This window comes from Triturus cristatus, chromosome 2_2 (genome assembly GCF_964204655.1).
Source record: "Triturus cristatus chromosome 2_2, aTriCri1.1, whole genome shotgun sequence".
NCBI lineage: Eukaryota > Metazoa > Chordata > Amphibia > Caudata > Salamandridae > Triturus > Triturus cristatus.
The window spans coordinates 484,274,382-484,300,843 of record NC_140582.1 but is presented as its reverse complement, the minus strand read 5'-3'; positions in this window follow the sequence as shown (position 1 = coordinate 484,300,843).

Genomic DNA, 26,462 nt, shown 5'->3' with positions numbered 1-26,462 from the left:
CTCCAACTCTAGGAACACTTACCTGTTCCACAACAACAAGGCTGCCTATCACAGAATGCTGAAACTGAACAAAAGTCAACTTTGACTCAGGAGAACACTCCTTGTACTCAACAAAAGCATTGAAAGTTGCTAAATTGAAGAGATGGGTGGCCAACTTTTTATACCAAATGTAAGCCTTACGAATAGCAATGTAAGGTTCCAACCTCTGATCTACTCTATCAACACCACCCATGTGCTTATTGTAGTCTAAAATGCACACAGGTTTGCGTACTTCAGCAAACAGACCCCAAACAGCCACAGGTGAAGTACTCTCATCATGGATGCTAGTCAGCATGTACACATCCCTCCTGTCCACAAATTTCACAGCTAGTAGTTCATCACTATGCAAGGAACTGCACTGTCCTCTTTGAAGTTTTTTGAAAACAAGCTCTTTTGGATAACCTTTACGGTTAGAGTGAAATGTGCCACATGCAAAAGTGTCCACTTTGAACAATTCCTTAAACAATTGCACAGCAGTGTAGAAGTTATCAAGGTACAAATGGTGGCCTCTGTTAAACAGTCCTCTAGCAAGATCCCACACAATTTTCTCTGAAACTCCAAAAGTGGACGGACAACCACGGGGGTCAATAGTGGAATCCCTACCAGTGTACACATGGAAATTAAAAACATATTCTGTCCTACTCTCAGACAACATATACAGCTTAATTCCATTATGTGCCCTCTTGCTAAGGATGTACTGCCTAAAAACCAAACGGCCCTTGAACAGGACCAAAGACCCATCAATAGATATTTCTTTCCCTGGAGTATAGATCTCTGAAAATCGATCTACAAAGTGATCAAGAACAGGCCGAATCTTAAAAGGACGGTCACAGTCAGGGTGATCTTGTGGCAACGCCAAAGTATTATCAACAAAATGCAGCAAAAGTAAATACCGATCACGGGTCTAATCGCAGGAAATATGGCCGTTGCCATCAAGGGACTGGCAGACCAATATGAAGCCATGGACGGCTTCCTTATCAAGCCCATCAAAAAAGTCAAACCCAAAAACTTCTTCATCTCATCCAGATTTGTGGGAGTCCACCGGGTAGCTCTAGATTGGGGCTTAAGGGTGGCACTGTTGTCCCTCAAAAACTGTTCAGCATACAAATTAGTCTGCTCAACAATCTCAGCCAAAAATACATCATCCATAAACAACTGAAAAAACTGTATAGGCAAAAAAAATTGCAATCTACTCTACACCCTGCATCCACACTAAAGGCAGGCAACACCGGCTGCACCATGTTTGGATCAACCCAGAGTCCAGCACTTCCAGTAGGAAGCCTTGCAGCCTCACGCTGCAATACCGATGTCTCTTGCTGCACCATCAGCACATCAGTGCCCCCCTCTAAACCAGGCACTTCATCTGCACTGAGAGTAGCTTCATCCACACTGAGAGTATCTTCATCATCCGATGATTCCATGTGGAGAGAAAACTCACTGCCTGAATCTTCCCCTCCCTTCTCTCCCTCAGACGCACTGTCAGTCTATAATCCTGCTCAGAGGAAGATTCAAGAAGCATACTAACCACCTGCTGAGCAGTCATTCTATGGCTAGCCATAATATTTACTAATAAAGGTAACTTGTCAAACAAGTCAACAACAACAAACTCTTTGTAAAATAAGTAATAAACAAAATGCGTCTTTATCAAATAGGCCTATATACGCCAAAACTAAAGCATTCACTTGCCAGAAGCAGCTGCACTCACCACCACCTACTCTGCACAGACACAGTAAAGATCAACAATATCCCACTAAAAAAGAAAAAGAAAAGAAAATTACACATAAGACAATGCAAAACACATCGCAAAGAATTTCATGCTCAAAACACTAACTAAATATGCTGCCATTGTGAGAAGGTGGCCTGATATATGCTGTCCACTAGTTCTAGTGGGCACCTTGTATCAGTCCAAACAACCCCTTATGGTGAATGGTTAAAGACAACCTTTATTGAAAGCTATCCTAGTGGTAGCTGTGGAGAGCAGCCTTCAGGCTAAGTCTTGAAGGAATGTAAAGCAGCTTGTTTTACAGTCTATAATCTCTTGAATGATCAAATGAAAGGACAACCACACCAGGTATATATTCAAAATATATGTATTTAGGATAAAACACACCCCTCTAGTCTATTTATGAGACTGGAGTTCCAAATACTTAGTTTACAAGTTAGCAATTATCAGTAATAGCACAAATACATGTTTGGGCCTTAGGGGCGTACCAAACCATATACCAGAAAAGTGGTATAAGAACCACGACTGGAATAGGCACAAGGCCTAGAGCCTGTAGAATCGCTGGCACCCCAGGGAACAATCGAAGGTAATGACACAGGGGACCCACGGGCCATCGTGAGCACCAAAGGAGTTAATGATTCTTAAATAGATTTTTAAATATCATTTTCCTTTCATTTATTTTGAATGTGGGTGATATGTGAAAGTCTGTTACAGACATTTTGCAGAGAAATGTGTGTTTATGTTTCATGGAACATCCATAAAAATGTTTCTTTTAGATCAAAGCAGGACCTCACTATTATTTGTAGTAATGTTAGTGAGATGCTGCAGTGTTACAATATTGAAAACACATGTCACTATCCCTGAATGTTAGATGTCAATACATTTAGAATTTGGACAAGTGTTTCAGAGACCTGGTCAAAGAGGCCATGAAAGAGCTGATATTAGATCATAAATGCAAAGCTGTTCCGAACAGGGGCCCTCAAAATCCTTAAGATGTCTCAGCTAAGAATTGGTAACAATAAGGCTTGCAGATACCTATCATGCAGTGTGGAATTTCAAATCCTCCCTTCGTCACAGACCAAATATCACACTAACACATTCACTCAATGCATTCATTGGTGGGGCCCATAACACCAACACTCATCCTTTTCTGATCTGCTCTTACGGGAGAGATAAGTGTTCCAAACTCTGACATGAAAGGAATACCTTATTACCTAAAGAAATGTATTTACATGACCATACACTAAATATTCTTAGTCCAGCACATCTTATACCTGAACCTCGAGTTATTCCTTCCAGTTGGTCGATAGATCAAATTAGTTGAGTTGGAAAAAGTGATTTTAATCCTCTTTAATCTACAGTCAAATCTTAATCTATTCCCTTTCGATAATAACCCAACACATTTGCTTGTTTAATCAATAATATTGTTTATCTAATTAATTGCAAAATTTAATTGAAACATTATTCAAACCACAGAACACCATATTTACCTAATCTGGCTATTAGTCGTCCTCTAAGTCAATCAAGTCGTCATGCAGCACGCTACAGTCCCCAAGATTGGGTCGAGGACCAGAAACGTACAAATATCAATCAATGCCCATAGAATGTTCGAAATCTGTAATTCATCAGGAAATTGGGCAGCAATTCAGTCTGTCAAAGATTCAGGGAAAACAGCTGTCCTGCAGGGTCACCGACCTCTCCGTCAGCATAACGTCAGGAAGAGGAAAAGGTTCGCGCAACTCACTAGTCTACCATCATTTTATAATACAATTGATGTCAAAATGTAACATTTGCTTAGTTTGGGTTCTTCTGATTGGTTGGTTAAGATCGTCCGTTTCGGTTTCCCAAAGTCTATGATGTTACACTGTCAGGCATGATCCATCCAATTGTGAAAATTGTCCATTGTTAAAGTTCTTGGCCAAAGTCCAGTCGCGACCTTGGTCGGGTACAGAACATGGAGGTCATGTTGAGGCCACTTGTACAGGAGCCTGGGACATGCACACTTGGGGGCAGATTTATGTGGGACTTGCGCCCCTTTTACGCCGCCGTTGCGTCACTTTTGTGACGCAGCGGCGGCGTAAACCCTGCGCCGCTTTGCGCCCGATTTACATTGTGACGCATCTATGGAGATGCGTCACGGTGTAAAGCCCTGCGCCACGTGAAACCTGCGTCAGGTTTCATGTGGGCGTTGCGACACAGGGGGGGGCATTCCGTCGCAGGAACGCCCCTGAAAAGTGACTCAGTGAAATCTATAAGATTTCACTGAGTCACTTTCCCAACGCTGATGCGTCAAAACCCTGCGCCTGCTTGAAGCAGGCGTAAGGCTTGACGCACCATGTTAGGGATAGGGTAAGTTGGAACAGTGCTGGAGTTGCGTCACGCTTGCGAAACAACTTCTGCACTGCGCCAACCTTACGCCAGCTGATACGTCACGCATCTGCTTGTCCTTGCGCCACGATGCACTGCATTGTATATGCGGCGCATCTGCGGTGGCGCAAGGGCAAACTTGCGTGACGCATCTTCCCTGGCGCATCCATGCTGATTTGCAGGGATGCGCCAGGGAACATAAATCTGCCCCTTGGTCTGAAACCTCGTGGAATGGTAGCTGTCTCGTCGTGTACGTTAGTCGGCCATTTTGTCGTAGGCCCAATCGGTCAACTGAAGCAAAACAAACACAAAAAGTAATTAAAACATGGAAATAACAAATAAAATGTTAAACCCTCACTAATTCCCCTGTGTGCATGTAATTATCTAGCATAATAGCGACATTTAAAGCGTTTATATTCACCCAATGATGTCATCTGGTGCAACTTACAATTACGTCCCAAAAGCAACATATATCATGCAATATTCTATTTTTCTAGTATTAGTATGCGTACGTATATTAGTTTACAGATTATTTTAGCCCGGCAAAATGCAAATCCCACGTGTAATTCATACATTAGTGAGGTTGATTAGGTATCACTCAAATATATTAGTATTATTTCAATTAATAGATTATTCTAATTAGTACGAACATGCAGAAAAGGGGTGGGTATACAAAATGTTGTGCTATCCGCTCCATCAATCCCCCTTTGGTGATTATATCACCACACCATCAAAATTTGGTATTTCTTTTATGGAGTTTCAAAGTGATTTCTTGCTTTTATTTATATGTCAGTCTCCCCAGTCTCTTCTCTCGTTGCTGTTTTATACACATTCTCCTTGAATTCTTCTAATTCTATTTCTTCAAATTCCCTTTCTTGCTTCTTATCTTTTCTCATAAAATGTTCTCTTTTTAACTTTTTCTGACTTTTATTCTTTTTACGACAGATACACCCTAATCCTATTATTAATACTATAAAAATGACACATGTTAATGGAAATAAGATTTTACCTAAACAAGTACTACCTAAGTTTACTAAGAAATTTTTAATAGCTGATATTTTCTTTCCAACCTTTTCCCAAACACCTTCAACCTCCAGTGGTGCAATTTCGTCATGCAGTTCAGTTATATTTTTAATATAAATTTTCAAATCTTTACTTTCGTCTGGAATGTAAGTACAACATTGTGGAACTTTCAGCATCCCACAGACTCCACCCTCTTTTGCCAATAATATATCAAGGGCAAGTCGATTTTGCATTACCATGGCACGCATGGCAACCATTTCAGTGTTCACCAATAAAAATCCTCCAGCGGTGCTTGTTGACAAGCGATCCACTACTGTTGAAAGCCTTCTAATTTTGTTTGCATTCAGAGATATTCCCACTGCTGGTATCAATGCTCCAAAGATGTCGCCCACAATTTCTGACCAAGATTCTCTCTTACTACGTGCTAAATAACTACCTAAACTATGTACACCATCTTCTCCTCTATCCATATGAAAAATCTTCAGGAAAACCAGGCCTACATAACATGTGCCATACCAATGGTCTGGCAAACGATAATCTGGCACATGCATCAAGCAAAAATCCAGTTGTAAAATACCGAATCTGTAAAATCACCCGTTAGCGAGTGTCAAAAACCGAATCCCAATGCATCAACCCAAATCGTGAGAAAATAAAGAATCGCAAAATAAATACCGGAAAAATAACTAATCGGAAATAACCAATCCGCAAAAATACCGAATCGCAAATTACCGAAGTCGCAATCACCGAAATCATAAATTGCTCCCGGCAAGTGCCAATGGCTAATAACGAATCGTTACACAATGCAACAAAACTCGCAAATACTGAAAATCCCAAAATTCGCTATTTAGCATGAGCAGATTAAGGGGAATCAGAACCTGGAGGTAAAGTAACAAAAAAAAAAAAGAAATAAAAAAATGTTCACATGTGCAACAGATCGTACCAATCAGCAAACCCTTAAATGTGGCCCAGGAGACCCTGTTGGCTAGCACAAAATGGCAGCCCTCTACGTGCTTGCAAGGAGGATGCGAATCAATGCAGCAGGACAGCGCAGGAGAAGGGTACAGGAGAGAGTATTCAGAGTGCGCATCACCTTGCTGGGACAGAATGAGGACGAGGTGTATGACAAGTATCGACTGAATCGTGCCATGATCATGCGCCTCATTGCAGACCTCGAACCACTCCTGCAGCACCAGACACATCGGACCAATGCAATCCCTGCGCACGTCCAGGTCCTATGCAGCCTGCACCTACTGACCTCAGGAACTTTTCAGGGGGTAATCACCGTAGCCGGAGGCGTATCGCAAAGCGCACTCTCACGCTTCTTCCAGAAATTCATAGATGCAATGCTGACAATGATACACACCCACATCAGCTTCCCCACAACCCCACAGCAGTTGGACCGCAGCAAACAGGCATTCTACCAGGTGGCCCATTTCCCCCATGTCATTGGATGCATCGACTGTACGCATATCCACATCTGTCCACCCTCTGCCAATGAGTACATATTCCGGAACCGCAAGTCCTACCACTCAATCAATGTGTAGGTTGTGTGCGATGCCAAGCACATCATCACGGACCTAGTGGCACAATTTCCGGGGAGCACACACGACTCCTACATATTCCGACACAGTGGCATCCACAGGCGTCTACTCAACGGAGAATTTGGAGAGGGACTCCTGCTTGGTACGTACACACATGAGCACCACACATGTATGAACATCACCGTTGCTAAGTCTTTGCTTCTATCTTGTAGGTGACAGTGCATACGCCCTGCGGGAATATATACTCACCCCCTACCTCAATCCAGCAACACCACAGGAGCAACGATACAACGCGGCCCACATAAGCACAAGGAATGTCATCGAGAGGACCTTTGGGATTCTGAAGAGTCGCTTTAGAATCCTACTTAAGACTGGCGGTGCCTTGCTATACAAACCTGATACCTGCTGCAGGATTGTAGCTGTATGTGCTATGCTGCACAACATTACGACCAGAAGGGGGATACCCATAGAGGTGGACAGGAATCACGACTACCGGGATGACCATCCACCCGCCCAACACCGACAGGCACACGTCCCTAACACAGCAGAGGGCCATAGGAGGCGGACATACATCATGCAACATCAATTCTGAACCAGGTAAGAATGAAAGATGACAAATTATTGGTGGTGCTACTGTTTAATGCACAGGAGCACTGAGGCATGTGCGACCAAACAAGCAATAAAATAATATATCCCCAAATAAACTGTTACAACAAATGGCCGTTTTTGTCACGGCTGTGCAGCGTCAAATAGGGGAGGACCATGGTTGCCCCACCACGGTCAAGTATGACTGTCAGTTAGTCTAGTGGCGCTTGCCACGAACACCAAGCCTCCTCTCAGGTGTCTCCTCCACCTCACCACGGCCTGTCCCTGTGGAGCAACGCGAACTGCGCCGCCTGGTGCTGGCCTCTGCAACCGAAACACTGCTCACACTTGAGGCAGCCTCACTGCTGTCCTCCCCTCCCAATGCGCTAGCACTGAATGTGCCGCTCTGCAGGTGTTCTACTGCAGCGGTGACCTGTCCTAGAGCCCTGGCTACATCCCCGCAAAAGTGTCCAAGGTCCACCTGCAGTGACACCGAGCGGCGTGCCAACACTGCGGTGCTGTTGCTCATCCTGGTGATGGCCTTTGTAGAGGCTGCGGACCTGACCAAGTTCTGCCGGTGCCTCCTCCTCTCGCTCTCATGGCCTTCCCTCATGGCACGGGTGAGCTCATGTATGTCCCGCCTCAGGTACCAATTGCCCTCTGCCACCACAGTGGTCATGTCCCTCACTGCCGCAGTCATGGCACGCATATCTTTGGCAAGGCGCGCTATGTTAGAGCTGATTGTAGCCATGTGTCTCCCCTGCAGGCGCTGGACACGCAGCATCCTTTTCTCAATGCCTCCATTTGGGGAGATTGCAACGTCGCCTGAGGATTGTGAACTGCGCAGAGACCTGCGGCGCTGTGGGAGTCTGACACGTGCTGGTGGTGCAGCAGGCGGTGGGATGATTCGCAGACTTTGACCCGATGGTGTAGCAGGTGTTTGGTATGTTTCCATCACCTGCATGGGTGGAACTTGTGACCTGCGCCTCCGCTCTTTATTTGCAGTTGTTGCGGCAGCAGGTGTTGCGGGTGCTGGTGCTGGTGGTGGTGGTGGTGGTGGTGGTGGTGGTGGTGTGGTTGCTGGTGGAGGTGGTGAATGCGTATCTTGCGCTGTATCCATATCCGAATCGTCTGGTGTCTCCGAAATGATCAGCCGGCCGCTGTCGTCAGAATCCCCAGGAGATGCATCTGTGTGTGACACAGTGCATGGTTAGTGGGATAGTTACACCTACGTAGTATTGTAAACATACATGTCCCTCTGTGATCCACTAAATAAACAGTCTATATCCAGCTTCTACTGATGTGGTGATTTTTAAATCAATTTTTTCCTGTGCATGCACACCGGGCTGACTTGACTACTACTCCCATGATGCACTAGTGTTATGAGTAAAGTTGTGTGGGGCAAAGCTGCATGCACACTCTGATCGTGCTGGGGGCTTGGGAATGGATTTACGCAATGCTGGGTATGGCCACAGGCATGCATCTTACCTTGGGCACTCGTGGCTGCGCCGGAGGTATCCATCTGGGTTACTCCCACGACGGCCTCAGGCTCGATGGTCCCTTCCACCATCTCCTCCAGGGCGGTGTTAGCTTGCACTGTGGAAGGTCCGCCTCCCGTTCTGGATGCCTCCCGGAGCCTCTCCGCAATCCTCTCCTTTGCACGCTTCCTCAGGTCGTACCACCGCTTTTTGAGATTGTCAATGCTGCGGGGCGTCACTCCAACTGCATTTACCCTCTCTTGGATGCGCAGCCATATGCGCCGCTTCTCAGACTCTGGCACCTTTAGGGACAGCTTCCCGAACAGCCGATCGTGTTTGCTGCTCACCCCCTCGATCAGGTGCTCCAGCTCCCGGTCAGAAAATTTGCGTTTCCTCTTGCGTGCAGCTTCTGTGCTGGATGGTGCTTCTTTCTCCATCCTGGTGAGGGTGGGGTGGAAGTCCTGTCAGTGGTCAATCTGTGGGATCAGGCTTGCTCCTGTTGCTCCTCCTGTGTGCTCCTCTGGCGAGTGAATGAGGGTGGGGCAGCTGTACTTTCTGGTGGTGATGTCATCAGAACGTTCCCGAGCGACCCGTTTTATTTTGAAATCGCTATTACCGATTTCGCTAATACCGATTTCGGTATTTGCGAATTCGTTAATACCGATTTCGCTAATACCGATATCGGTAATTGCTATTCGGTGTTTTCACTACTCGCAAATGTGTATTCGGTAAATTATAGCGATTTTTAAAGAATCGCTATTTTTAAGCGAATCTGTTGATGCATTCTGAAAAGCGATTCCTTAATAACGATTCCTTATTTATCGCTAATAAGGAATCGCTTTTCTGAATGTTGATGTATGTGCACCAATATGCCCTGTTCCCGCAAATGAAATATAACCCAGGAAAAACTGGATCTTTTCCACCTTTAATGTTAGGGTTTGTCATCAGCATCATGCACAACCTCATCAGCATCATGCACAATCTCATGAAAAAACTGAATAATATGTTATCTTTGCATGATGCTAATTTCTGCCTTATTTGTCAGTTATATTGTTGACTTGGCATAAATGGGAACTTGAAGATCTGTTCTGAAATAGTATCAGATTCATTATAATTTCAGTTCACTCATGCTTTGTTATTATTTCTATCCATGTATGTGAAAGGACGTTTATTCTAATGATATTGTTTCCTATGTTAATTCACGTGTTATTGCTTGAGAGTAAATCACAGTTGAAACAGAACATTATGTTTAGCTAATGCACGTGTTACTGCTTGTGAGTAAACTGACAGTTAAAGCACGTTTCGTTTAGGCAGTTGACACGGAGCATGGTTATTCATGTGCTTTCGTTGGCACGTTTCCTTGTTGCACGCTCCGTTAAAACTCAAGACACGTGTACAATGTGCGCGTGCTAGCCGGGAACCCCACCCAGTCTAAAACCCTATTTAAACCCTTCGCAAGCGTGAAACCCTGCTTGCGCTCGTCCTTTGCTACCCGCTTACCTGGAGTTCGAAGTCATCCCGTCCTCAGCACAAGCTCCCGATTCTGGACCGCCTCCCATTTGACATCTGTCGTCTTCCGGATTCTGAAGTCGGGTTCCGGTCCTCTCTCTTCAGTCTTCCCCCTCGGCGGCAATCAGGAAATCCAGCGTCCCGCGACCCAGCTTCACTTCTTAAAGGAGCCACGTCCTAAAAAGAAAGAAAAGAAAGACAGTGAGTAGTGTTTTGCGCAAAACGAAGGCAAACCAAGTAAGTTCTAATTATTTTGCTATAACAACGAGGGAAAAAGAACAATACTTATCTTGCAAGCTTCTTCCTCTGCCAGAAACGAACTCCTTAAAAATCTGCATGAGAAATCAAAAGAGACTTTAAGTGAATAGAAAAACGAAGACAATTTTGATAAACATTTTATCTCTCACTTTGGTAAACTGAGTGTATGAAAACATACATATATTGTCATATCAGTGTACAAAAATAACAGAGTTAAAGCTCAAGTTTCCTTGTTTGTGTTGCAGAGAAAGGTGATTCATAATATATAGAAAACATCTGTATAATAATCAAAGTGAGGTTCTGGCAGATGTAAGACCAGACTTAAGAGGTAATGAATGTTAATTTCTTTTAATTGATTTGAGTAAGCACAGATTTTGCGAGATTTCTACAGTTCATATTTGTTTATTTGTGTTTACTGTCCAGAGACAAGAAAGTGCCCAAGGTGATTTAGCCTTCACACCAAGCAGAAGAGTGGCGTGTTTCTCTCTCTCTCTTTTGTTATTTTCTCCACTTCCCCCTTCCCTTGGGTGTTTGCATTCAGTAAGCCATAATTTGGATTGGCTTGTTGGACGTAAGCTCTTGAGGGCAGCTGAGACAAATCTTCACGTCTCTCAAGGTGACACCCCGGACTTCAGGTGAGCGAAGGTTTGACAGAAGCGCAAGCCTTTACTAAACCTAAGGGGTTTGAGAGACATGGATTTGGAAGACGAGGGAATCGATAGTCGCGCCATGACTCAGGCCTTAGATGAAGACCTTGAAAGGGGTCACACGCTCACAGATATGATGCAAAAGATGCAGTTAGAGATTAATAATTTGAAGCAGGAAAATATGGAGCTAAAACAGGAAATAGTTCGTTAGAAACCTAGAGAATCCTTGTGGAATTTACCTTTTTCCCCTTCACTACCAAGATCTTTTGGCTCAAACAAAAAAACCTCAGTCTTCTAGGGGAGGTTTGGATTCAGACCCCAATACACCTCCAGTTCAAGTTACTGTGTCTGTTCCTAATGTGGTTCCATTATCAGCTCCAGAGCGTTTCTTTGGGGATAGTAATAAGTTTAACATATTTCTCAGTCAATGCCAGTTGCATTTTATCTGCAAACCTCAGTTGTTTCCCACTGACGCAACCAAGGTGGCTTTTGTGCTTTCCTATTTAGGAGGCACAGCAGCTAATTGGTCTATACCTTATGTTAATAGGAATGACCCAATTTTGCATAACTGGCCTCAGTTCAAAGACACTATGAATAAGTTGTTTGCGCGACATACATACATTCAGGCCAGTGATAATGAACTTTTGAGTTTGAAACAGGGAAAATCAGATTTGTTAACCTATGTCACAGCTTTTAATAGGTTATTAACAGAGACCCAGTGGCCAGAAGAAAAACGCACCTCATTATTTTATAGGGGTTTGCGTGACGAATTAAAAGATGCTTTGGCCCACATAGTAGATCTCCCAGAAGAATATTCTGAATTTGTGGATCTGGTGGTAAAATTAGATCATCGTTTGGGGGAAAGAAAGGGGGATAAAACTCGTTATGAGCCACGGTTTACAATCGTGAAATCGGACAAAAAAGACTTTGACTCAAAGTCAGCAGAAGTTGAACCTATGCAAATAGGAACAATAAAAGGGCCTTTGACTGTTGAGGAAAAGGATAGAAGATGGAAAATGAATTTGTGTTTATATTGTGCTCGGTCTGGACATTTTGCAAGAGAATGTCCCAATAAACCAAAGGGTCCCAAAAAGATTAATGCTCTTTCACACTGTACTTCAGAACAGGAAAACTAGATAACTCGTCAAGGAAGGAGGTCACTTGCTCGAGTAGGAATTCTTTACAGACCTCCAAAATAACTAACATGGTGCCCAAGATACTGTTGTAAATTAAGGCAGAACGTGATTAAGCATTTACTGAAAACATTAGTGTTTCCCTTTTATCGTGTTTTCCTCATATGTTGGCCGAAGTCCGGACTCCATTTTGTATTGACATGCTGCCACGTGTTCACCACGAGGAGAGTCCGACCTCTGTGTTAGTTGCTCTTGTAATCTGCCTAGCAACAGTTATAAATAGCTCCCTCTTGTCCATCTGGCGCATGCCCAGACTCGACCACATCTGTTATAATTAGCTTTGCTTGACCATGTGTTTTTCGCGGGCTCAAGGAGTGTGTTAGCTCCGCCCACGTATTGATTTAGAATCGAGAATGACCCTAAATGGTAATGTTCTTCGACTTCATGTACTATCCACCCACTCATGAGCCCCTCTGTTGTGTATAAAAGGGGACTGTGTATGCAAGTTCTTTGTGCTACTCCTTGCAATACTGAAGAGTGTTGTGTGGATTGTAGGACCACCCTTAAGGGTTAATAAACATTGTTTTTGTACTTTGCAGTTTCCGTGCCAACTTCCTTATAGATTTCGTTACAGAAGAGCGAACCCTTGTCTCTTGCGGGCCTAGCTGGGGCTTGTATTCATCAATTGGCGCCCAACGTGGGGCTCATCGGCGACTCGGATGCTCGAAGGACTGGTCGCGACGAAGGTGAGGAGTTTGGCCGGGGACGTGATCACTGCCAGCGGCGTCTTAGCCTTGGCATCCCGAGGTTTTTCTTCCTTCCCTTCCGAGCTGACCATCTGGGTGGCGCCGGTCATCGACTGAGACCTCTTCTGTCGGTCCTGCCGTGAGAGCCGTTTGGGCGATTGTGGAGCTTGGCAGTTGGAACCTGGACTCTTGATTGGTAAGAACCGTTGTACGGTACTTGCTCCGAGTTTTGAAGCCTGGTCTGGCTATTTGAGTTTGATTGATGGTGCTGACTAGTCATATTTTGAATTTGTCTTTGTGAAAATATATGCGTTGCAACACATATAGGCAGGTAATGTGGAGAAATTTCTCCGGAGCTGTGTAAACTTGGAACGGCGCAACGATTAAGTGCCATTTTTCTTGATAATACTGCATATTTTGCATTATTCCTAACATGCCTGCTTTTAGAGCACTCCGTAAGTGGTGCTGCTGTCTGGGTAACCGGTTGAACCTCGAGGAATCTGCTCCAGCTCCCCCAGAGGGGACTCCTAATAGGGATATGTACGTGAAGCATGGTCTTTCTTCCATAATGTACAGCACATTGTGGAGGAAATATACCAAGAAGGATCCTGAGTTGCGATGGCCTTTGTATGGATCGTTTGATATACGTAAGATTGAGTATGTGGAACAGTGTATGTGTAAGCGACGTGCTCGTCAGGATATGTTTGAGTGTGTGCGGTTATGGGTGAAGGAAGTGCGTGAGCGAGAGAAACGTGAGAAAGCATTGTTTGATAAAGAGCAACGAAAGAATGATCATGTGCGAGCACAAGAAGCAAAGCGTCGGGAGGACAAAGAACAGACGGATAAGCAAGAGAAAGAGCGTAGGCTACAAGTTTCGGGTCAATATGTCGTTCGTCAGCCACTTTATCCTGTCCTTAATAATCCTGATGACGATTTTTATTTACTAGATCGCTCTCCGCCCCCTTATGTTGGCGCATCTGCTCCACGGCCGCAAGATTCTGGCCCGGCTCCGGGTAAGGTCGACACACGGTCCATGTTATCGGCCGAGCATATGGCTGAGCTCCGGAAACTTTCCCTCCGTGCACTTAAGGGCAAGATGTCTATGGATGAGTTGTTCCATGCTTGGGGGTCGTGGCAAGATAGAGAGAGGGTGTATTTTCTGTCTCATTTTTCAGAAGAAGTAATTGCTGCTTTCCGAAAATATTCTAGTATCCTTGAGCCTGACGACGTGTCTTTGGATGCCGGAGCATTACGTAACGGTGTTTTTTCTCCCCCTAAGGCTTCTGAGGCGGCTCGGCGGCTGTTTGCTTTGCGGGACGAGGTGCTGGCCCTTAGAGAGAAAGCACGTCAACAAACGGAGGAAGAGAAGCAGTCGGATTCGTCTGCAGCAGAGGGCCACCCATCCGCCTCCCAGTCAGATAAGGATAATATAGTGCATGCTAAACCAATGCGAGAGGCGGCGCCTTTGTATGTTCCTCCTAAGGGAGCGGGGACTAGCTCCGATATTACCTCCGCCGATGCTAAGGGATATTTCGTGTATAATTGGGTTTATACTCCATGGCATAGAGCCGATGTTATGGCGTTAAAGAATGCATTGCCTGACCCCCGCAAGAATCCAGCGGCCTTCTATGAAGAAGTAGAGGGGGCCTTGAATTCTTGCATTATGACCTTAGCGGATATAGATCTGTTCTTTGGCCTTATTCTACCACCGGACACGTGGCGATCTGTCCGAAAGGTGGATGATATAGTTGCTTTTAAGGCCCGGTGGTCTGACCTTGAGGATGAGGATAGGGAGCGGAAGCCCGCACAGAAACCACCCCGGGCTATTCTAGATCTCCCTGCTGCTATTGTGGCTAAATTGAAAACAATAATCCCCCCCAAGAAGATTGACTGGAATATGTTGGCGGCATGTAAGCAGAAAGTTGATGAGTCAGTGGCAGATTTCTTTACGCGCTTTGAAGAAACGTTCCATGATTTTAGTGGCCAGTCGCTTACCGACGACACAGGCCGCCACCTTTTTGCGGACAAATATGTGGCTAACCTGCTGCCGGCAGTTGCGGCCCGGTTAAAAGCGAGTGAGAGTTCTTGGTCCTCCGCGACACCGACGGCCCTTCTGACCATCGCCCAGTATTATGAGCGTCAGGAGCACGAGGCGAAGGGCCAGGAGGAGAAGAAGTCGAAAGATCTCAAAACGAAAGTTATGTTAGCACAAGTATATGGCCCGCCCCGCCGGGGTAATAACAATAGGGGAAGGAGCGGATTTTATGGTCCCCCTTCGGGCCGACCTGATTTGAATAAGAACCAATGTGCGTACTGTAAGCAGTTGGGCCATTGGGCCAGGGAATGCCCAGCGTTGCGCGCTTCGCGGCAGGGGCACACTCCGGGTGGCCAGAGAGGTAGAGGGGGCTTCTCGAACTTTAGAGGGAATTCCAACGATAATGCCCGTTTCGATACTGCCGGACAGCACCGAGATAGCTCAAATGTTTTCGATCGCCAGCACCAGTATCATGTATCGGACAGCGATCGATTGGGATACCACGATTCTCAGCATGCATAGGAATGCGTAGGATGGGGGTCCGAATCAGTCGAGGTGCCGGTCGATCAGACGGGTCCTTATGTATCGGCTGAGGTTTTAGGTTCTACTGATCAGTTCCTAGTGGATACAGGAGCGACACGTAGTGCATTGTCTAGGTACTTGGTTCCGGGGGCTCCCCCATCCGGCTCAATAGTTACATCGGTAGGGTTTGACGGTACACTTTCCCGAAGCCCTCTTTCACAGCCCCTTGCATTTAAAGTTGATTGTTTTTCTGCGCCTTGTCCGTTTCTGCTTGCTCCATACACGCCGGATAACATTATGGGCCTTGATATGTTAAAGCATTTTAGGGCTACAATTCGCTGTTCCCCTGAGGGTGTGAGGGTGATTTTAAATGACAACTACCCCCGATCTGGGCGGATGTGTACGATCTCAGAGGATGCGTTGTTGGCTACCCTCCCCCAAACTTTATGGGCAACATCGGACACGGATGTGGGACAAATGGTGATTCCTCCAGTCCACATTAGTGTCCAGGAGGGGGCGGTGCTACCGCGCCTCCCCCAGTATCGTATTTCCCAGGAGGGCGAGGAAGCTCTCATACAGATTGTGCAAGATTTGATCGCAGTGGGAGTAGTGGAAGAAGTCCCCTATAATATCTGTAACAGCCCGATTCTCCCTATTCTGAAAAAGGACACGGATGCAAAGGTTTATCGGTTCATAATTGATTTGAGGGAGGTGAACAAGATCGTGATACCTCAGTACCCGGTGGTTTCCGATATCACGACGTTGCTCACCCTGGTCCCGCCTACGGCGACCGTGTTCTCAGTGATTGATTTGAAAAATGCCTTCTTTTCTATTCCCATTCACCCTGATAGCCGATTTCTTTTTGGGTTCACATTAAACAATAGATCTTATCGTTTTTGTAGAATTCCCCAAGGTTATACAGAAAGCCCTAGTATTTACAGTCAGGCTTTGAAGCGACAGTTGGACTCCTTTGCCTTACTCGAGGGGGTCGCCCTCATTCAATATGTCGATGACATCCTGCTGGCGGCTGACACCCTGGAGTTGTGCGAGAAAAGCACGATAGCCTTACTTTCCTTTTTAGCATCCCACAATCATAAGGTCTCTAGGAAGAAATTGCAATTCTGTAGACCAAAGGTGACTTATTTGGGTCACCTTTTGTCTAAGGAGGGGCGTGCACTCACACCAGATCGTATCCAAGTAATTTTGGACACACCAAGGCCATCCACGCAGAAGGGCGTGCGTGCATTTTTGGGTCTTGTTTCTTTTTGTAGACAGTGGATATTGGGGTTTTCACACATAGCTAAGCCATTACTAGCGCTCTTGACAAAGGACACGCCCATCCCGATCCCCTGGTCAGATGAGTGTGACGCTGCTTTTCAGCAATTAAGACAGGCCCTTTGTTCAGCACCAGTGTTAGGGACCCCTGATTATGCAAAACCCTTTTCGTTGTATGTGCATGAGAAAGATGGATGTGCATTATCAGTCTTAGTGCAGATGCACGGCGACAAGCAGCGCCCGTGTGCATATTTTTCGGCTGTGCTTGATCCTGTCGCCCGAGCATTACCAGGGTGTTTTCGCTCGGTTGCGGCGACAGCTGTGTCAATACGGCAGAGTGAAGGAATTGTATTGTCCCATAAACTGTTGGTGTTAGTTCCCCACGCTGTTGATGCCCTGCTTAATCAAACAAAGACGCAGCATTTGACCAGTGCCCGTTTAACGGGATATGAGTTGACGCTTTTGGCTCCTCATATTACGTTGAAAAGGTGCGTGACATTAAACCCGGCCACATTGTTGCCATACCCCGAGACCCAGCCTGAGGCACAGAAAGCGCATGATTGTATTCTTGTGACTGAGGAACAAACAAAGGGTCGTATTGATCTCCAGGATACGCCCTTTTCAGATGTAGATGGAGAGTTGTGGGTGGATGGATCATGCCTGAAGCTACCAGATGGTACGACTTCAGCAGCGTATGCAATTACCACGTTACAGACGATAGTGGAGACAGCACGCATACCACAGAAATCAGCTCAAGCAGCGGAACTGATAGCGTTAACACGAGCGTGTGAGCTCAGTACAGGATTGTGTGTGAATGTTTACACAGACAGCCGCTATGCCTTCGGAGTAGCGCACGATTTCGGCCTACTCTGGAAGGAGAGAGGGTTTCTAACGTCACATGGGGTACAGATAATGCATGGGGAGTTAGTTCATAACCTTTTAACTGCATTGACATACCCAAAGAAAATCGCCATTGTTAAGTGTAGCGCCCATAGGAAAGTGGTTGATAAAGTTGGAGAAGGGAATGCGTTAGCAGATCGAGTAGCACGGGAGACTGCGATGCAGCCCGGCACTACTGCCATGTATGTAGTGAAGTCACAGGTGGAGAGATGGCATGATGCGAAGGAGCAAGTGCGAGAAATACAAAAGACCGCTTCTGACAAGGAGCGGGAACGATGGGCTAGTGAGGGAGAACTGGATGACGAGGGTTGCTGGAGAAATAAGCAGATGGATAGATGGAAATTACCCACGGCTTTTGTACAACCTATGGTCCAGATGGCACATGGGCTAGCACATGTTGGAGCTTCCGCAATTGTGAAATTGCTTACCCAAGTCTGGGAGCATCCAGAGATTGCTAGCACAGCAAAGAGGGTGGTGCAGACCTGTATGATCTGTCTGAAGTATAACCCAGGGAAAGGCACGCGAACTCCAGCAGGAGGATTTGCGACACCCACTGCACCCTTTGAGGTTCTGCAGATGGATTACATTCAGCTTGAGCGCTGTAACAATTTGAAGTATGTTCTAGTAGTGGTTTGCGCCTTCAGTAAGTGGGTTGAGGCGTACCCTGCGAAAGACAATACTGCAATGACTACAGCGAAGTTATTGCTGAAAGAGTTTTTCCCCCGATACGGCGTCTGTAGACTTCTGTGGAGTGATAATGGCCCTCACTTTGTAGCGGATGTTATAAAGTATGTCTTGAAGGGCCTAGGCATCACTCAGAAGTTCCATGCCGTGTTCCACCCTCAGTCTGCAGGACTAGTCGAGAAGTATAATGGTACACTGAAGCTTAAGATCGCCAAAATTCAAGCTTCAACATCTTTGACTTGGCCAGACGCCTTGCCACTGGCGTTATTGTCAATCAGGTCGGTGCCACACTCTCGAACCGGCCTTACGCCCTATGAGATTGTATTTGGACGACCAATGAACATTTGGGGTCCACCAAGGCCTAAGGCTGTGTATGATGTACCTTGTGTGATGATGGGTGATTATCTGGCACAGTTAACGGATAACTTGGTTTCTATTCATCAACAGGTCCGAGAGGCGCTCCCTGATCGGTCTACTGGCGAAGGACATGGTCTCCGGCCCGGAGACCATGTGATGATAAAGGTCTTCGATAGATCGAACAGTTTGGAGCCGAGATGGACCGGACCTGAGCAAGTCCTTCTCGCAACGAGGACGGCAGTGCGAGTCTCGAACAGGAAGAATTGGATCCATTCCTTGCACTGTCGAAAGGTACCGCCCGGATTGGTGGAGTCTGCCGTACTGACCGATCAACGAGAAGTCCTAGCAGCAGAGACAGGCCGTGTTGCAAGGCCAAACGACACTGAGGAGCTCTTTTCGGACCACACGATTTCTGGAGGAAGGCGATATCATCTGCGACCAAGGAAGTGAGATCTTCAGTATTGGGACCTACTGTCAGAACGGCCCTTGGGTTAGTGAAACGGAGAGCCGCTGAGGCAAGGGGGGGGGATCAGCCCTGCATTAGTGTAGCGACACCCGTCTTGGCCCGTTGGTGAAGAAATCAACCGCTGCCCAAGGGGAAGAGTTCTGACAGACTTTTAGTTTCAGGAAGATATTAGGGTATTGTTTCCTTTGACATGGAGAAGAAGAAGATTTTTTGTGCGTTGGGGTTCATGCTAACAGTAGCTATCGTTGGTATAACCACATGGTTTGTGGAGGAGGCAACTCCAGCCCGAGAGACACTTGTGTTGACGACTCCAGTGCCTGCGGAGCACTACTTTTACACATTGCCATATCAGGAGTTGAAGCATCGACAATCCTATTTGAATAACACTTTCATTCAGATGCTGCATCACACCCACGTTGCTACAAATGCTACGAACTGTTGGATATGTGGGATGATGCCAGCCCATCAGAAGAAAGGAGGTACGCCATTCATACCACTTCCTTTCTCTCATAACGGCTCTTGTAGAGCATGGTACACTCTGTTGTTTGCTACTCGAAAACCGACAGTGGGACGATTGCTTTTTAGACTTAATAAAGAATGTCATCAGGACAGAAATGGATATCCACAAGCAAATGGAACGATTTGGGAATGGGAAGAGTACCGACCAGACAATGAATCCATTCCCTATATCTTTACGAACACTAGAGACACTATGGGGAAGGACAAGTTTGTGATCCAAGTGGCACAAGCCCAAGCGGACCTGTGTGTCCAGAGTGTGGGTTTTATCCCTGTTGGTGTCAGTGATTGTTTAACTGTTCTGAATATCGACGGACTGAATAACAGCACCTTCCTAGCATCCCATAATACCTATTTTGTATGTGGAAATAAAGGTTATTACCGTTTGCCGGCTGGGTGGTCCGGGGTATGCTATGTATCATTCCTACTACCCCCTGTATTCCTAGCACCTGCATCGTATCATAAAGACCTGAAATTGTTGAATAATGTGACTGTAAATAGGTATAAACGTACTTTATCAATTGACGATGTAGATCAGACTGATACCAGTCTGCAGCAGTATATTGATTTTAACTTAGGACTGTTTTTCTTTGTTGGAGCCGCCTTGAATAGTAGGAAGATCCGAAGATTAACAAGAGTGGTAGAAGCTGTGACCAATCAGACTGCTGCTGCTCTTGGGAATCTTACGGAAGAATTACAGATTACCAGAATTGTTGCATTGCAGAATCGTATGGTATTAGACGTTATGCTAGCTGACAGAGGAGGAGCATGTAAAATTATTGGAAGTAGCTGTTGTGTGTTCATTCCTGATCATACGCCATCCGTTTATAACGCTATTAATAAGCTGCATAAAATAGCAGCTGAAATCCACACGGAAAACGGCACTTGGTCCTTTTCTGGATGGTTTTGGGCATTGGTTACTGCCTGGGGATGGAAGGTCTTAACTGGTCTCTGCATTGTTATAGCAATTCTGTTCTTTCTCTGTATGTGTATTCAATGTGGACCATTATGTTGTTCTGTATGCATTTCATTCTGCATTCCAGATAAGAAAGCTATTGCCACAGTTGCCCGCCAGAAGGGTCTAGCTAAAGAGGTTAAAGGAATGATGATAATTGACATATACGATGATTATTCTTGGAAGCCAGATGTCTTCAGTAAATGCTGAAAGGGTCGTCTGTTGTAAATTAAGGCAGAACGTGATTAAGCATTTACTGAAAACATTAGTGTTTCCCTTTTATCGTGTTTTCCTCATATGTTGGCCGAAGTCCGGACTCCATTTTGTATTGACATGCTGCCACGTGTTCACCACGAGGAGAGTCCGACCTCTGTGTTAGTTGCTCTTGTAATCTGCCTAGCAACAGTTATAAATAGCTCCCTCTTGTCCATCTGGCGCATGCCCAGACTCGACCACATCTGTTATAATTAGCTTTGCTTGACCATGTGTTTTTCGCGGGCTCAAGGAGTGTGTTAGCTCCGCCCACGTATTGATTTAGAATCGAGAATGACCCTAAATGGTAATGTTCTTCGACTTCATGTACTATCCACCCACTCATGAGCCCCTCTGTTGTGTATAAAAGGGGACTGTGTATGCAAGTTCTTTGTGCTACTCCTTGCAATACTGAAGAGTGTTGTGTGGATTGTAGGACCACCCTTAAGGGTTAATAAACATTGTTTTTGTACTTTGCAGTTTCCGTGCCAACTTCCTTATAGATTTCGTTACAGAAGAGCGAACCCTTGTCTCTTGCGGGCCTAGCTGGGGCTTGTATTCATCAATACCACGACATTTTGTCATACAAGTAGTGTTAATAATTAGCACTCATATGCGTCATTCGATTCCTGTTTTACTGGATTGTGGCGCAACTGGTAATTTCATAGATATTAAATTGGCTCAGGATTTACAAATACCCACAGAATGGAAAACTCACCCAGAATCAGTGTGTGCAGTGGATGGTTCCGCACTTTCCTCGGGTATGATAACCAAAAAGACGAGTCCTCTCGTTATGGTATGTCAGAATGGTCATACAGAAACAATATCTTTTGATTTAATAAACACACCCACTTTTGGCCTTATTTTAGGGGTGCCATGGTTATCTTTACATAACCCTAAAATAAATTGGACGTCTAGAACAGTGACCTTAGATTCCTCTCATTGTAGGGAATCCTGTTATCAAGAAGCATCAAACGATTTTATGACTATGTTACATTGTGCTAATACAACGACATCTGTTCCTGGTATTCCATCTGAATATCAGGATTTTAAAGATGTGTTTGATCCTGTCAAAGCCGCCTTTTTACCACCACATCGATCTTATGACTGTCGCATAGATCTAATTCCTGGAGCACCTTTGCCCAGTAGTAGAGTATATGCTCTCACTGAGGAAGAAACCAAATATTTGAGAACATATTTGGATGAGCTTTTGGCATCTGGATTTATTAGGCATTCAACATCACCTGTGTCTTCGCCATTATTTTTTATTCCGAAACCTGACGGCAGTCTTCGCGCTTGCATAGACTATCGCGGATTAAACAAAGCAACCATAAAGAACAAGTATCCATTGCCCCTAATTCCTGTCTTGTTAGATCAGTTGCGTAATTCAACCATCTATACAAAACTAGATTTAAGAGGCGCTTATCATCTGGTTAGAGTGAAAGAAAATGACGAATGGAAGACAGCATTTAAAACTAAATTTGGTCTGTTTGAATACACTGTAATGCCATTTGGTTTGTGTAACGCGCCTGCAGCATTTCAGTATTTTATAAATGAAGTGTTGCATGAATTTCTTGATGTGTGTGTGATTGTATATATTGACGACATTTTGATTTATTCAAAAGATAAAGAACAACATATCCATCATGTCAGAGCGGTTTTAAACAAACTATTGGAGAACCATTTGTTTGCAAAATTAGAAAAATGTATTTTCAATGTTGATACTGTAGACTTTCTTGGATATTGCTTGTCACCTGCAGGCATAATGATGGATCCTAAAAAAGTGAGTGCAATTCGAGAATGGCCAGAACCCACGACACTTAAAGAAGTGCAGAAAGTTTTGGGATTTGCTAATTTTTACCGACGCTTTATTCCTCAGTTTGCAGAAACTGTTGTGCCTCTCACTAAGCTTTTACATAAGGGGCAGGTTTTTTCTTGGTCCAGTCAAGCAGCTCAGGCCTTCGAATCTCTTAAACAAAATTTTACCACTGCTCCTCTATTAAAACACCCAGATCCAGATTTTCCATTTTTTGTTGAAGCGGATGCCTCACAGGTGGCTGTTGGAGGAGTGTTGTCTCAGAGAGATGCTCAAGATGGGCAGTTACATCCTGTGGCCTTTTACTCTAAAAAATTACTTCCTGCTGAACAGAATTATACTGTAGCTGAAAGGGAGCTTTTAGCTATAAAATTGGCATTCTCGGAGTGGAGACATCATTTGATGGGGACAAGGTTCCCAGTTACTATTTTTAGTGATCATAAAAATTTGCAATTTTTTAGTTCAGTAAAAGCTTTGACACCAAGACAAATGCGATGGTTAAATTTTTTTAGTGCTTTTGATTTTGTGATCACTTACAGACCAGGTACTCAACAAGTACAATCTGATGTTTTATCAAGGTATGGGTATTCACAAGATTTGAAAAAAGATTTGACAGGACCTCCTATTATCCCTCCACAAAAGATAATAGCACCACTGGTTCAACCAGACTTTTTGACACAGTTACGAGCTGAACATTTACAGATAGATGCACAAACCTGGTTAAAAGACTCTCACCACTCAATACAGGATGGTTTGTTATACTATAAGACTATGTTATTGGTGCCTACTAAAGAATTACAAAATGTGGTTCTGGCGTGGCATCATGATTCTTCTTTGGCAGGTCACCCAGGATATCAAAAAACATTAGATAATTGCAAAAAACATTTCTGGTGGTCTTCCATAATTTCAGATGTTAAGCAGTATGTAAGTTCTTGTGCTATTTGTGCTAGGAATAAAGCTTTGCATAAAGCTCCTTCGGGTCTATTACAGCCCTTATCTACTCCACCTCATCCTTGGCACACAATCAGTTTGGATTTTATAACTGGTTTGTCTAAATCTAATGGTTATACTACTATTTTAGTGGTTGTGGATTATTTGTCAAAGATGGCACATTTTGTGCCTTTAAAAAAACTTCCAACTGCGGTAGAATTAACAGACATATTTCTTAAAGAAATAGTAAAATTACATGGCTTGCCCACTGAAATTATTTCGGACAGAGGTGGTCAGTTTACTTCTAAATTTTGGACACATATGTGTAAAACTTTAAAAATGGAAATAGCCCTTTCCACTGCCTTCCACCCAGAAACAGATGGCCAAACCGAAAGGGTGAATCAAACTTTGTTGCAAACATTAAGATGTTTAATGGCAGATTTCACATCAGAATGGGATAAAGCTTTACCTGTTGCTGAATTCATTTACAATAATAATGTACATTCAGCAACACAATGTACCCCATTTTATTTCTTAAATGGGTACCATCCAAGGATTCTTCCAATAACTATGAGTCCTTCTTCACCTCCAGGAGTTACAGAAAGGCTTACCTCTCTGTTAAAAATCCAAGAAAAAGCAACAGAACATTTAAATAACTACAAGAAAATGATGAAACAACAGGCAGACAAACATAGGAGTGACACTCAGCAATATCAAGAAGGTCAGAAAGTATGGCTTTCAACCAGAAATTTAAAATTATTAGGTGTCAGGAAATTATTACCTAAGTATATAGGACCATTTCCCATAAGTAAGATATTGACCCCTGTGACTGTGCAACTACACTTACCTCCAGAATATGCCATTCATCCTACCTTTCATGTCTCCTTGCTGAAACCATACAACCCTAATACTAGATTGGAATCCCCACCCCCACCAATTCCTATTGATGGTCATTTGGAGTATGAAGTCTGAAAAATACTGGATGTTAAACGTATACAAGGAAAATTGTATTATTTAATTGCCTGGAAGGGTTATGATGCTTCTGAAAATTCTTGGGAACCAGCATCCTTTGTTAATGCTCCCAGGTTGTTACAACAATTTCATTTAAGATTCCCACATAAACCACGTCCGGTAGGGAGGCCTTTGAGGGGAGCGACTGTTAGGGTTTGTCATCAGCATCATGCAGAACCTCATCAGCATCATGCACAATCTCATGAAAAAACTGAATAATATGTTATCTTTGCATGATGCTAATTTCTGCCTTATTTGTCAGTTATATTGTTGGCTTGGCATAAATGGGAACTTGAAGATCTGTTCTGAAATAGTATCAGATTCATTATAATTTCAGTTCACTCATGCTTTGTTATTATTTCTATCCATGTATGTGAAAGGACGTTTATTCTAATGATATTGTTTCCTATGTTAATTCACGTGTTATTGCTTGAGAGTAAATCACAGTTGAAACAGAACATTATGTTTAGCTAATGCACGTGTTACTGCTTGTGAGTAAACTGACAGTTAAAGCACGTTTCGTTTAGGCAGTTGACATGGAGCATGGTTATTCATGTGCTTTCGTTGGCACGTTTCCTTGTTGCACGCTCCGTTAAAACTCAAGACACGTGTACAATGTGCGCGTGCTAGCCGGGAACCCCACCCAGTCTAAAACCCTATTTAAACCCTTCGCAAGCGTGAAACCCTGCTTGCGCTCGTCCTTTGCTACCCGCTTACCTGGAGTTCGAAGTCATCCCGTCCTCAGCACAAGCTCCCGATTCTGGACCGCCTCCCATTTGACATCTGTCGTCTTCCGGATTCTGAAGTCGGGTTCCGGTCCTCTCTCTTCAGTCTTCCCCCTCGGCGGCAATCAGGAAATCCAGCGTCCCGCGACCCAGCTTCACTTCTTAAAGGAGCCACGTCCTAAAAAGAAAGAAAAGAAAGACAGTGAGTAGTGTTTTGCGCAAAACGAAGGCAAACCAAGTAAGTTCTAATTATTTTGCTATAACAACGAGGGGAAAAGAACAATACTTATCTTGCAAGCTTCTTCCTCTGCCAGAAACGAACTCCTTAAAAATCTGCATGAGAAATCAAAAGAGACTTTAAGTGAATAGAAAAACGAAGACAATTTTGATAAACATTTTATCTCTCACTTTGGTAAACTGAGTTTATGAAAACATACATATATTGTCATATCAGTGTACAAAAATAACAGAGTTAAAGCTCAAGTTTCCTTGTTTGTGTTGCAGAGAAAGGTGATTCATAATATATAGAAAACATCTGTATAATAATCAAAGTGAGGTTCTGGCAGATATAAGACCAGACTTAAGAGGTAATGAATGTTAATTTCTTTTAATTGATTTGAGTAAGCACAGATTTTGCGAGATTTCTACAGTTCATATTTGTTTATTTGTGTTTACTGTCCAGAGACAAGAAAGTGCCCAAGGTGATTTAGCCTTCACACCAAGCAGAAGAGTGGCGTGTTTCTCTCTCTCTCTTTTGTTATTTTCTCCACTTCCCCCTTCCCTTGGGTGTTTGCATTCAGTAAGCCATAATTTGGATTGGCTTGTTGGACGTAAGCTCTTGAGGGCAGCTGAGACAAATCTTCACGTCTCTCAAGGTGACACCCCGGACTTCAGGTGAGCGAAGGTTTGACATTTAAATCCCCATCCACCCATGATTTGGTACGTATCATGGCACTCACTATTACCTAC